At 43.2% G+C, this 13,346-nt stretch overlaps 1 non-coding gene across 1 annotated transcript; it reads left to right on the top strand.

Annotated features, from left to right (window-relative positions):
* Positions 1 to 2,293: 2,293 nt before the first annotated feature.
* On the top strand, positions 2,294 to 2,481 carry LOC115649528. The gene has a single exon (XR_003999851.1). It is a non-coding gene; the product is annotated as a U2 spliceosomal RNA (small nuclear RNA).
* Positions 2,482 to 13,346: the final 10,865 nt, after the last annotated feature.

Here is a 13,346-nt window from a genome sequence, read left to right as displayed (position 1 = left end):
CTGCCACCACCACCACACAGCACAGAGCACCGGGTCAGGCCGGGATCTGCAGCTGCACTGCCCCAGGAGCCCACAGCCCCACTGCCCAGAGCATTGCCCTAGTGGCGAAGCGAGTGCCAGGCTCGCTGAGGCTGCGGGGAAGGGGGGACATCAAGGAAGGGGCTGGAGGCAAGTCTTCCAGGTCAGGAGCTCAGGGGCCAGGCAGGACGATTCCGGGGGCCGGATGTGGCCCGCGGGCCGTAGTTTGCCCACCCCCTGGGATAGTGCATTAGACTGGGACTCAGGAGATCTGGGTTCTATTGCTGGCTCTGCCATTGGCCTGCTGGATGGCCTTGGAAACTATACCTCAGTTTCCCCCTCTGTAAAATAGTGATACCAATCTCCTTTGTAAAGCACTTTGAGATTTACTGATGAAAAAGTGCTGCATAAAAACAAGGTATTATTTATTGTTACTCTATTCCTATACACTACAATGAGCTGGAGTTTTTTTGTGGTAGCTGCCATATTCTGCGCCAAAGTGTAAGCTTACATTGAAATATAAACCAGTTGATGGAGCTTTTGAGTTCCACTACTTTTTTCTTCTAATTTGACCCCTCAACGCAATGTTTTGTATTGCTGTTCTCACAAGTAAAATCAGAATTTATCACACCCATATTCAGTCAGTTAGTGATGAAGATCTCTTTTACCCTTTTCAAGTTACCAGAAAATATCAACAATTTCAACTCTGTTGCCTGAGTCAGTGATGCTGGGTCCTACCACTGAAGTGATCTGGCTTCAGGGCCTTACACATCAAGCCATGACCTTCAAAATGCAGATTCATTGGTGTCATCTGAAATATTTAATGGTGCCCTTAGAGTTCTGTTGAGGAGGAATGGGTTATTTCTCACTGCATCAAGTCTCTTGGGGAATCCAAGAACAGGAAAGCATTCAAAATTCAAATCCTTTGGTGGTTTCTCAGCCAGAAGTTAATAGAAGAGAATTTTCCAGTTTACCTGCAGTGTTTGTACTAGGGTTCTCTGCTAAAAAAAGAGCTGGGGCATTTGTGGGTCTGTCAACACTACAATGTAAGCCCATGCTTGAACCTGGTCTCAAACCTAACCCCTCTTACATCTGTGCTAAATTGTGCTAAACCAGGGTTCAGACTCAGGGTCCCAGGAACCTGCAGGGCTGGAGAGTACAAGCTTGATTTAAGCCAGGACCCAGGGTCCGATTCCTATTGCTTTGCACTGTAGACATAGCCCCACTTGACTTGGGTCCCAGGAGTCAGCCAGAAGTATCCCACAATTCCATGGGATGGCTTCCTCTCTCCCAACAATCTGTTATCTGCTATATTGAAAATAGAAGCCACCTCCACTTTGGGAATGGCAGCAGATCAGGTCAGCATTAACACATTCTCTTCTGATTATTGATCTGCAAGCACACTATCAGAGAGCCTCCTGGGTTTGCAAGGGAAAGTTAACTGATCAAGCCTTTTGCAAATTGACTTGTTTCCTGGTAACGTGTTGGCAGTAAAGTTTTCCCACAGTGCACCACGGTCCTAGGGCTCAAGCAGCCACATTTTGGGGGCAGGAGTGCTAAGGACTCTGGGATATGTTTATTTTGACTTACGTCTGCACATTGCAGTGTCGATACCAGAGCTCTAGGTTCGAGCATGGTTTAGAAAAGCCTTAACTTAGGGTTACAATATAATGTGGACACTCTATCCCTGGGTTCCCTAACACAGGTCAGCTGACTCGAGTCCCACTAACCTTGGGTTTACATTGCAGTGTAGACACACCCTGTGAATATGCTGTTAAAAAATTGTGTATTTCACAGTCTGTCACCACTGACAGGACAGAAAGAGAGGTCTCATGCTTTTTGATACTGATCCTTGGTTGAAACTATTTTCCCATCAACTCATTAGGTGTCCCTGCCTAACAAGAAGGTTAAAATCAAAACCCCCGCATCCCAATCTGAGTCTAAGCTGGTTATGTATCAGAGGGGTAGCCGTGTTAGTCTGGATCTGTAAAAGCAGCAAAGAGTCCTGTGGCACCTTGTAGACTAACAGACGTTTTGGAGCATGAGCTTTCGTGGGTGAATACCCACTTCGTCGGATACCGAAGGAGTGGGTATTCACCCATGAAAGCTCATGCTCCAAAACGTCTGTTAGTCTATAAGGTGCCACAGGGCTCTTTGCTGCTTATGCTGGTTAAGTGATATGTATGTATCTCGTGATCCTTGTAACTGATACCTGTAATCCCTCATAACTCAACCTGGACCCCAGATGTACAGTACCTTCCCTCTTAACTTGTGTATATTTAATTTTAAACATTAATACAAATTTTAAATCTGTTCTTATCATTTGAATATCTGATAATGTCCTTTATTTGAGGACTGTATATTAAATTGATTTTTGAAATAGGGGGATGGAATAGGAGCTTGCTCTGTCCACCCCATGCATCGACCTGGTATTGCAGTGCCTCCAGGAACAGTGCAAAGAAAAAAATAAGTTGTTTTTAAGGACAGTATTTCAGATTGTTTAGATTGAAGGTTCCACTGAAAATTCTGTTGCTTTTTCTTGGATCCACTCATCTCTGGACCAGATATAAGAAGCTTCCCAACTTCAGAATTATGGACCCAAAGGCAAGGAAGGGGCCTGAGATGGAACAATCAGTTTTATCTTCTAAATGGGTAGACCGTAAGAAATATTGCACATTGACAGATGATGCAAGGTAGCCAATATTCAGTCCTTAGAACATAAGGCGCTGATACACACTGCAGAATGGACTCTGCAAGGACACTTCATCTGTGTGATTGCACTGACTTAGCTACCAAAGATACCAGATGAATACAGGGCAATTTGATGCTTGGTAAATCTTCCAGATTCATGCCATAAGGTGAGATGTTCTTGGAAGTAGCCTGGGAAAGGCTTTGGCCCAGGGCAGCAAGCCAGGACGTGGTGTTAGACATAGCTGGTGAGATACTACCAGATTCCTGGTCTGTGTCTAGAACCCCTATGCACTATGGTAATACACATAATAAATATAATTTCATCTGCTCCACCAGATTACCATTTTGGGTAAACCCAAGTGCAATTCTGCACTTAGAGCACTGATTTAAAAAAAAAAATCATGAACAGATTTCTATTAACAATATATTTTTTACATTTGTTCCACAAAACCTTCATTTGAATCCTAGTCTGCCTCTGTTCCTTTAATTGCATGCTTCTTCTTGATGCTTGTCTTTTAAAGTGCCTGTATTCATGCATGCCACCTTTATGCTAAGTCAGTTGGTTAATGGCAGAGATACGCCATGATACATTCACATTTGCGCTGTGGAAATCTTTCAAACACTTCAAGATATTTACCTTCCTCTTTCTTTTCATAAAGTTCTTCATACATCTGGTAATTATTAACGATGTTACAGCATAAATGATGGTTTGTGCCTCCCTCAGCCCATCCTTTCCATCCTCCCACCCCACCCCGCCCCGTCCCATCCCATCCCGCCTGGCCACCACCGCTCTTCTATGGAAATTGGAATGCTAAGTTTGTGACATCACATTCCATTCTATGGCAACAGTTTGATGTCCTTTTTCCAGCTGTGTTCTACTATTAAAGTCTTTCTTTAACATTAAATTAATTAGCAATGGCCAGATGTATTACTGGGAAATAAAGATCTTGCGTGTTACCAGATGATGTCTCACATGTCTGCCAGTAACTTGAAGCATGGATGACTCCAGTGGGGATGGCGGGATGGGAAGGAACTAAAGATGAGGCCAGGGTAGGAGCTGTCAAGTTTGAATGTGAGTGCCAACCTCAGGGCAGACTGTCAAGAAGCAGGGCACAAAACCCCAAACTGGTAGTAAGTTCTGTACTTAGATTTCACCAACCAAATAACAAATGTGAACTCCTCAAGCAGCCTAACCATGGAGTCACAGACAATTACCTTGGGTACTTGGGTCTGTCTTGCCACCCAGGCGAACAAGCCGTTGTGTTCAGTGGTCACTTACACCAAAAATCACAACAATATTCAGATTACAGCCAGTCCAAAAGGACCAGTCACTTACCCCAGGTCAATTGTTCCTTAGCTCTCTCACCAAAGACAACACTTGTAGCCAATCCTGTAATAAACTAACTAAAGGTTTATTAACTAGGAAAAAGAAATGAGATCTATTTACAAAGTTAAAACAAGTGAACATACACACACAGATGAGTTACTGTCTTAGGTTTCGAAAGATAATAGATACTCTTATATAGCAAGCTCTATATGTCCTTTAGGAACAATGTAAATTAAGCAGGTTGGGGATCCTTTACTTATGCTTAGAAATATTGCTCTCTCTGAATTCAAAGCAGCATAGTGATAATTTTTCTTAACAGGGATTTTTATTCCTTTCCCCCAGCGTTCAAGCTGTAATGGGACAAGGACTTGTACATGTCTCGTCTTCATGGGTGTAGGGGAAGCAATCAACAAACTCTTTTGTCCACTCATGTTCCACTATGGTTTGTCTGGTGTTCATGGGCCTTCTTTTGTTGGAAAGTTATGGTACATCTTGTGGTAAACTAGTATTTCACACTTGGTGATGCTTCTCTCCTGACTGGGGGTTTACAGTCTTAGCAAATAGATTTATAGTTACAGAACAAATATTTAAATATTACCTTATAGCGTTAAATACAGATATTATAAGCAAGATACTTGTAGCATCCTACAGGCATTTCATAAAGTCTAAATACTAAACACATTCTTATAATTCTAATCTCTGTTTTAACATTACTAACACACAAGTGAGCCAGACTGGTTTCCAGCTATGAATTTGTCAGTGTTCAGTGAGGGCTAGGGGGCTGGACATGAGCTGGCACATGGTTTGCCAGCATCACAGAAACATTTGGTGCATGGGAGGCAAATAACTTATATAAGTGAGATCTCCTTCCCCTAAATAGCTCTATCAATCCCTGCAGCAGAAGTTTCCTCTCTCCTCTTTCACTTTGTTCAACATCCTGACTTTTCCCTAGTCCCCTAGAGAATTAGGCTCACGACATCAGCAGTGTATGCAGCCTTCTGGGGATTTTTGTTCCCTAGAAGGCTGCATATAATTTCTCCTGGAAAAAGCCCACATATATCATATCTTTATATCATTGAACTGTTTTCTTAACTTTTTGAACAAACATCATGATTATTTAGGCTGAGCAAGGGATTGCACAAAACTATACTTCTTCAGAGGCAACCTAGGGAAAGAACTATGAATCAGAGTCAATATTTCCACTGATCTCTAGGGGAGAAAAATGGTGTAGTTTATTTTTCCCTTGTGCCTGGCCAGTGAGTAGGGAGGAAAGGGAGCAGAACGTTGGCTCTTCCCACTCACCACCAGCTCCAGGCCCAGTTGCTTGAAGTGAGAAGCATTTAGCGCTAGGCTGGGACTTCTATACACACCTATCCAGGAGCCAAGATCCAAGTAGATTAACCAAAATGAAGAGGAGGTGGGGTAAGCAGGTCAAATGAGCAGAATCTAGCTACAAATATTTATATTCAGACATGCTGTCCAGAATTATCCCCCAGTGTAATTCCATCAATTTCAGTGAAGATATATTGCAGAAAAATAAGCCATATGGATTTTTCATTTAGCTTTAGAAAAGTGGTAATAATTAATCCACAATTTACATGTTGCAAAATGATCATAGAACTGTTAAGCACAACAGGAATTGAATTTATATCATTTGAGTTATACAATGAGCACTTCTAGATTAGGGCAAAAGACTTTGATTAACATTCTGGAAATATCTGGGTATTAGATTAGCCATAGGAAGATTCTTTGACTCCTCTCAAGATAAAACAGAAGCATATTTGAATTGTAAAACAAAATATCAATAAGCAGGCTAACGTGTTCACGCAAGACCTGTTTCCAGGGTCTTACTGAAAGGATATATTCAAAGTATCATCAACAATTTAAAAACAGTCTTGCTAATTGGGGAGGATTGTTTAATTGGCTTTGTATTACATGTCAAGTATCTTTTTGTTGATAAAGATAAGTTAAGGTCTCAGTCCTGCAAACTGTTCCACAAGGATCTGCCTATGCAGGATTTGAACTCTATTCAAAAAGGGATTAACTGGTGCAATACTAAGCATTGCAAAGCCTAACTTTTATGTATAGTGACAGGCCCAGGCCCAGACCCTCTAAGGCAGTGGTTCCTTGGGGTTCACAAAATGCTACAGGGGATTCTCAGGAAAAAATTCCCTAATGGCGGACAGAGCTGTCCTTAGGGACCCCGGGCAGCATGGAGTCAGCAGCCTGGAGCCTTGGGGACTTCCAAGAGCTAAGCAGATCAAAGCAAGCATATCTACTGCACTGAGGAGATTTAAACTTCAAGACTCCTTTTGCAAAATAGAAAGGGAGGTGGATATGTTTTGCTATCTTTAAAATTAAATAGGCTGCTAGTGTTGTTTTTAAATTATTATGACGAACAAGTTTAAGCTTTGTTGTAACGTGCATTGTTTGCCTGGAGTGCTCAACACCTAAATGCTTGTGTAGGAGGAACTGTTTGCGTTCCCTTCTTAAATACCTTCATGCTGTTTCACATCTGATACTCCTTGATGAAACATGGGAGCCAGAAGCACCAGTAGGGGGGGCGGTGAGGGTCATGTGCTGCCCCCATGTCAGTGCGCTCCAACACGGGTCCCTCCACACCCCAGGCTTCCTATATATGCTGGGTGGGGAGCCATCTAAGCTAGCCAAAAGCAGATGCTGAGGAAAAGGAAGTGTCCTAAGCCCTGCCCCCTCAGGTTTCTAAATCCTTTGGTGAATCTGGGTCTAGGTGCTAATTATTTGTTTTGACAAATAACAAAAGATATTAAAGCATAGTATGACTCATCCCAATAAATGAAATACCCTACCTTTACAATATATGGGCAACAATTTATCTGCTAGGTCACGTAGTCTTTCATTAGGGTTCATGAGAATTTCAAAGTATCTTATGAAAATAGTCTATTGAAAATACCAAGGAAAAATTAGTCATACCCTGGCATACATGAATATCACACTGGCTCTATGGCACATTTTGCTCATTAGATTTAAAAACAGAGAGGACTAACAAGAATGTTGCTTCTTTTTAGCTATACTTTTAATCCATACGTAGAGTGCCTATTATTGTTTCCCACATATCTCCTTTTTTCCCACATATCTCCTTTTAAGGGAATGTTGCTTTAGACTATGTTCATACTCAAGTATCATTAATGGTAGCTATTCCACAGTCCCTGCTGCAAAAGCTGACAGGTGACAGAGTTTTTGGGAGGCCATGACAATGGAAAAGCATGGCTATCATCAGAACAAAAAGTCAACTGATTACATTGTAACACTGACTGTGTTCCATATTTACATTGAAAGATTATTGAGCCTTTGCTAAAACAAGACATCTGCTTTTCCCTCCCAAATATAAGGCCCAGTTCTACCTTCAGATACTCTTGCGTATATCACAAATAATGGGAGTTGCAGAAGGCAATTGAAAGCGCAGAATTTTGGTTTATACACCTGTCACCGCTCATGCACAGTGATGTCACAGTTGAGAGTTGTGGCCTTAATGGCATGAATGGATAATGGGCTTGAGGGGAAAATATTTTTTGTTGTACATGTGTTTTAATAAATACATTTATTAAACACTTCTAGGTAATTACAGGGTGGGGTTACAGTTATAGAAAACTACCAATTGCCTTAAGCAAGGGTGGTGCTATGGTGCACTTATACCTGTTCATAGCGGAGATGCAAGTGGGATGCATTTGACTGTATATATAGTTAACACCAAGTTGCATGAAGACAATCATGAATGGTTTTGAAGAGCATTCCAAAGGGGAAAAGCAGTGCCTGAGAACCTGAAACTAGTGTACATTCAACTAGAAGAGCTTTAGGGCTTGTCTGAGTTACAGTTTCAAGCCTGTTAGTGACTCATGCACAACATGGCTGTTATCTGAGTTGCAACACAACTCCATTTTGCAGTGTGTCACATTTCTTTATCAAGTCTGTTAGTACTTTTTGCTGTAATGAGCCATTGGGAGTAGGAGTTTAGAGAATAAAGCAAATGCTAATGTGTTAGTGTTTGTATTATGACACTGCCCAAAGGCATAAGGATGCTATTGTGTTAGATATGTCTGCTGTCGTCACATGACATAGCCACAGCTCTTTGTGTATTTTCAGGAGGTATGAGCTTACTTTTGGCCTCCCTGAGAATATCTTTCAAGTTATGTTTGATTACAGTGTTCAGGTTCCCTGTTCTCAGTATTATTCGTCATTTTCTACTAATCTTCATCTTCTACTAATGACAGTACCCTGTTGAAGACATGTAATAATAATAATGATGATGATGGTGATTCCTATAGGGAGCTAGAATGGTCTTAGGGTTATATTAATTATTATTTTATTATTATTGTGGTCATATCAAGGACCCGGACCCCATTATGCTAGGTGCTATACAAACACAGATCAAAAAGACAGTCCCTGCTCCAAAGAGCTTGCAATAGGCTATAGAGCACAGGACAGGGAGTAAGGAGATTGGAGTCTGTTCCCAGCTTTGCCGTAGATTTGCCCTGTGACTTTGGGGAAAACATTTAACCTCTCTGGCCAGAGCCAAATAAAAGGCGTTGCAGTTCTGTCTCCTCCTCCTCCTCCTCCTTCCACCACTCCCCCCAGCCATTTTGTGTGGCATTAGGTTTGCTTTGAGGATGCCTAATGGATCAGGCCCCGCAGATGAGATAAGAACATAAGAACGGCCATACCGGGTCAGGTCAAAGATCCATTTAGCGCAGTATCCTGTCCTCTGACAGTGGCCAATGGCAGGTGCCCTAAAGGGAATGAACAGACAAGTCATCATCAAGTGATTCGTGCCTGTCACCCAATCCCAGCTTCTGGCAAATAGAGGCTAGGGACACCATTCCTGCCCATCCTGGCTAATAGCCGCTGATGGACCTCTCTTCCATAAATCTATCTAGCTCCCTTTTGAACTCCGTTATAGTATTGGCCTTTACAACACCCTCTGGCAAGGAGTTCCAGAGGTTGACAGTGCATTGTGTGAAAAAATACTTTCTTGTGTTTGTTTTAAACCTGCTACATATTAATTTCATTCGGTGGCCCCTTGTTTTGTATGATGAGAAGGAGTAAATAACAATTCCTTATTTACTTTCTCTATACCACTCATGATTTATAGACCTCTATCATATCTCCCCTTAGTCGCCACTTTTCCAAACTGAAAAGTCCCAGTTTTATTAATCCCTCCTCATACTGAAGCCGTTCTATATACCTAATCATTTTTGTTGCCCTTTTCTGAACCTTTTCCCAATTCCAATATATCTATTTTGAGATACGGTGATCACATCTGCATGCAGCATTCAAAATGTGGGCATACCATGGATTTATATAGAGGCAACATGATATTTTCTGTCTTATTATCTGTCCCTTTCTTGATGATTCCCAACATTCTGTTTGCTTTTTTGACTGCCACTGCACATTGAGTGATTGATTTCAGAGAACTATCCACAATGACTTCAAGATCTCTTTCTTGAGTGGTAACAGTTAATTTAGATCCCATCATTTTATATGTATAATTAGGATTATATTTTCCAATGTGCATTGCTTTGCATTTATCAACATTAAATTCCATCAGCTATTTTGTTGCCCAGTCACCCAGTTTTGTGAGATCCTTTCGTAGCTCTTCGCAGTCTGACTCTTCGCAGTCTGCCTGGGATGTAGCGAACAGGAGCTGCTAACAGGGAGTTTTGCAAGGGAGTTCTCCAGGTGAAGGAGAAGCACCTACAGCATCTGTGGGGTAAGTGACTGTCTGCAGTGTTTGGGTTTGTGTGTGTGTTTGGGGGTTACTTGCTGTGTGCTGAGCTTGTGTTTGTCAGTCTGTTTGGTTTGTTTGTTTGAAGGACCGTGTGCTGTAGCTGGCAGTTGGAGGTGGAGCTACTAGGAAGGTTTGAAAGCTAGAAGCCTCTGGTAATTGGCTGAACCTTAACCAGTGGGCGGGGCATTCACTCAGGCCAGGGCTTTATAAAGCTGCGCACAAGCGACCAGGAGCTGCTAACAGGGAGTTTTGCAAGGGAGTTTGGAAGGGGAGTAGGAAGGGAGGGGGTGTCCCTTGTCGGTCTCATCTGTGACCCATTGGTCCCCTGAACCCATAACCTGACCACATTGAAAACCTTTCTGTTTACAGCAGAGAGGACTTTGAGAGATTTTGACAGAGGGAGGCTTACAATGGTGAGGAGGACCCGCAACACCTGTGCTAGCACTACTTCTGTCTCCTCCACCTGTGCCTGTAGCCAGACAGAGCACCAAAGCATGGATGCTTTTACCCAGATTCTGGTGTGGGCTTGCAAAGACTGTAATTTGCAATTTCCACTTACTGATATCCAGGCTGGGGGTGGCATCCAATGTGAAAGGTGCCTGCTGGTGGAATCTCTCAGGCAGCAGGTGGGAGAGCTACAGGAGGAGATGGCCAGGCTGAGGAACATCCATGTCCATGAGCAATTCCTGGACAGTATCCATGTGGAGACAGCTGATGGTGCTGTCCCAGTTGACAGGACTACTGACACTCCAGTGGAGGAGATGCTTCACACTCCAGTGGAGGAGGAGGCTCAGGGCGGACACAGCCAGCTGGTTACTTCTAGCAGCAGGCAGTGCTCCACCGCTGCTGCGAACCCTCCTGTTGTGGTAAAAGATAACCATTATGCTCTTCTTGATACAGGAGAGAAGAAATCACCCCCAGTAGTTAAGGGGGTGAAGCCTCGTACCCCTGAGGCTGGGAGGACTGCTGCCACCACTGCTAAGAAACGTAGGGTAGTGGTGGTTGGAGACTCTCTGCTGAGGGGGACGGAGACACCCATCTGTCGCCCTGACCGTTCATCCCGGGAGGTATGCTGTCTGCCAGGGGCCCGTATCCAAGATGTTACAGAGGCTTTGTCGAGGATTATCCGGCCTTCTGACTACTATCCCATGCTACTCATCCATGTAGGCACAAATGATACTGCGAGGTGTGATGCTGAGCAGATCAAGAGTGACTACAGGGCTCTGGGAGTACGGGTTAAGGAGTTTGGAGCGCAGGTGGTATTCTCTTCGATTCTTCCTGTTGAAGGTAGGGGTCCGGGCAGAAACAGATGCATCGTGGAGGTGAATGCCTGGCTGCGAAGATGGTGTCGCCAGGAGGGCTTTGGCTTCCTCGACCATGGGATGCTATTTGAGGAAGGACTGCTAGGAACAGATGGCGTTCACCTTTCGAAGCGGGGAAAGGCCTTATTTGCGCACGGACTGGCTAACCTAGTAAGGAGGGCTTTAAACTAGGTTCGACGGGGACAGGTGAGCAAAGCCCACAGGTAAGTGGGGAACAAGACCTGGGAGATGGGTTGGAAACAGGAGGGAGCACGGGCTATAATGGCAGAGAGGAAGGAGGGTCAGGGCAAAGCTGGGAGGCGAGATCAAACCAGTATCTTAGATGCCTTTATACAAATGCAAGAAGTATGGGTAATAAGCAGGAAGAACTGGAAGTGCTAATAAATAAATACAACTATGACATTATTGGCATTACTGAAACTTGGTGGGATAATACACACGACTGGAATGTTGGTGTGGATGGGTATAGTTTGCTCAGGAAGGATAGACAGGGGAAAAAGGGAGGAGGTGTTGCCTTATATATTAAAAATGTACACACTTGGTCTGAGGTGGAGATGGACATAGGAGACAGAAGGGTGGAGAGTCTCTGGGTTAGGCTAAAAGGGGTAAAAAACACAGGTGATGTCATGCTGGGAGTCTACTACAGGCCACCTAATCAGGCGGAAGAGGTGGATGAGGCTTTTTTCAAACAATTAACAAAATCATCCAAAGCCCAAGATTTGGTGGTGATGGGGGACTTCAACTACCCAGATATATGTTGGGAAAATAACACCGCGGGGCACAGACAATCCAATAAGTTCCTGGACTGCATTGCAGACAACTTTTTATTTCAGAAAGTTGAAAAAGCTACTAGGGGGGAAGCTGTTCTAGACTTGATCTTAACTAATAGGGAGGAACTTGTTGAGAATTTGAAAGTAGAAGGAAGCTTGGGTGAAAGTGATCACGAACTCATAGAATTTGCAATTCTAAGGAAAGGTAGAAGGGAGTACAGCAGAATAGAGACCATGGATTTCAGGAAGGCGGATTTTGGTAAGCTCAGAGAGCTGATAGGCAAGGTCCCATGGGAATTAAGACTGAGGGGAAAAACAACTGAGGAAAGTTGGCAGTTTTTCAAAGGGACACTATTAAGGGCCCAAAAGCAAGTTATTCCGATGGTTAGGAAAGATAGAAAATGTGGCAAAAGACCACCTTGGCTTACCCTTGAGATCTTGCGTGACCTACAAAATAAAAAGGCGTCATATAAAAAATGGAAACTAGGTCAGATCACGAAGGATGAATATAGGCAAATAACACAGGAATGCAGAGGCAAGATTAGACAAGCAAAGGCACAAAATGAGCTCAAACTAGCTATGGGAATAAAGGGAAACAAGAAGACTTTTTATCAATACATTAGAAGCAAGAGGAAGACTAAGGACAGGGTAGGCCCACTGCTCAATGAGGAGGGGGGAACAGTAACGGGAGACTTGGAAATGGCAGAGATGCTTAATGACTTCTTTGTTTCGGTCTTCACTGAGAAGTCTGAAGGAATGTCTAGTATAGTGAATGCTTACGAGAAGAGGGTAGGTTTAGAAGAGAAAATAACGAAAGAGCAAGTAAAAAATCACTTAGAAAAGTTAGATGCCTGCAAGTCACCAGGGCCTGATGAAATGCATCCTAGAATACTCAAGGAGTTAATAGAAGAGGTATCTGAGCCTCTAGCTATTATCTTTGGGAAATCATGGGAGACGGGGGAGATTCCAGAAGACTGGAAGGGGGCAAATATAGTGCCCATCTATAAAAAGGGAAATAAAAACAACCCAGGAAACTACAGACCTGTTAGTTTAACTTCTGTGCCAGGGAAGATAATGGAGCAGGTAATCAAAGGCATCATCTGCAAACACTTGGAAGGTGGTAAGGTAATAGGGAATAGCCAGCATGGATTTGTAAAGAACAAATCGTGTCAAACCAATCTGATAGCGTTCTTTGATAGGATAACGAGCCTTGTGGATAAGGGAGAAGCAGTGGATGTGATATACCTAGACTTTAGTAAGGCATTTGATACGGTCTCGCATGATATTCTTATAGATAAGCTAGGAAAGTACAATTTAGATGGGGCTACTATAAGGTGGGTGCATAACTGGCTGGATAACCGTACTCAGAGAGTAGTTGTTAATGGCTCCCAATCCTGCTGGAAAGGTATAACAAGTGGGGTTCCGCAGGGGTCTGTTTTGGGGCCGGTTCTGTT

This window comes from Gopherus evgoodei, chromosome 3 (assembly GCF_007399415.2).
Source record: "Gopherus evgoodei ecotype Sinaloan lineage chromosome 3, rGopEvg1_v1.p, whole genome shotgun sequence".
In the NCBI taxonomy this organism is placed as follows: Eukaryota; Metazoa; Chordata; order Testudines; family Testudinidae; genus Gopherus; species Gopherus evgoodei.
The sequence above is the reverse complement of the archived record's forward strand: the minus strand, read 5'-3'. Positions and strand labels throughout refer to the sequence as shown.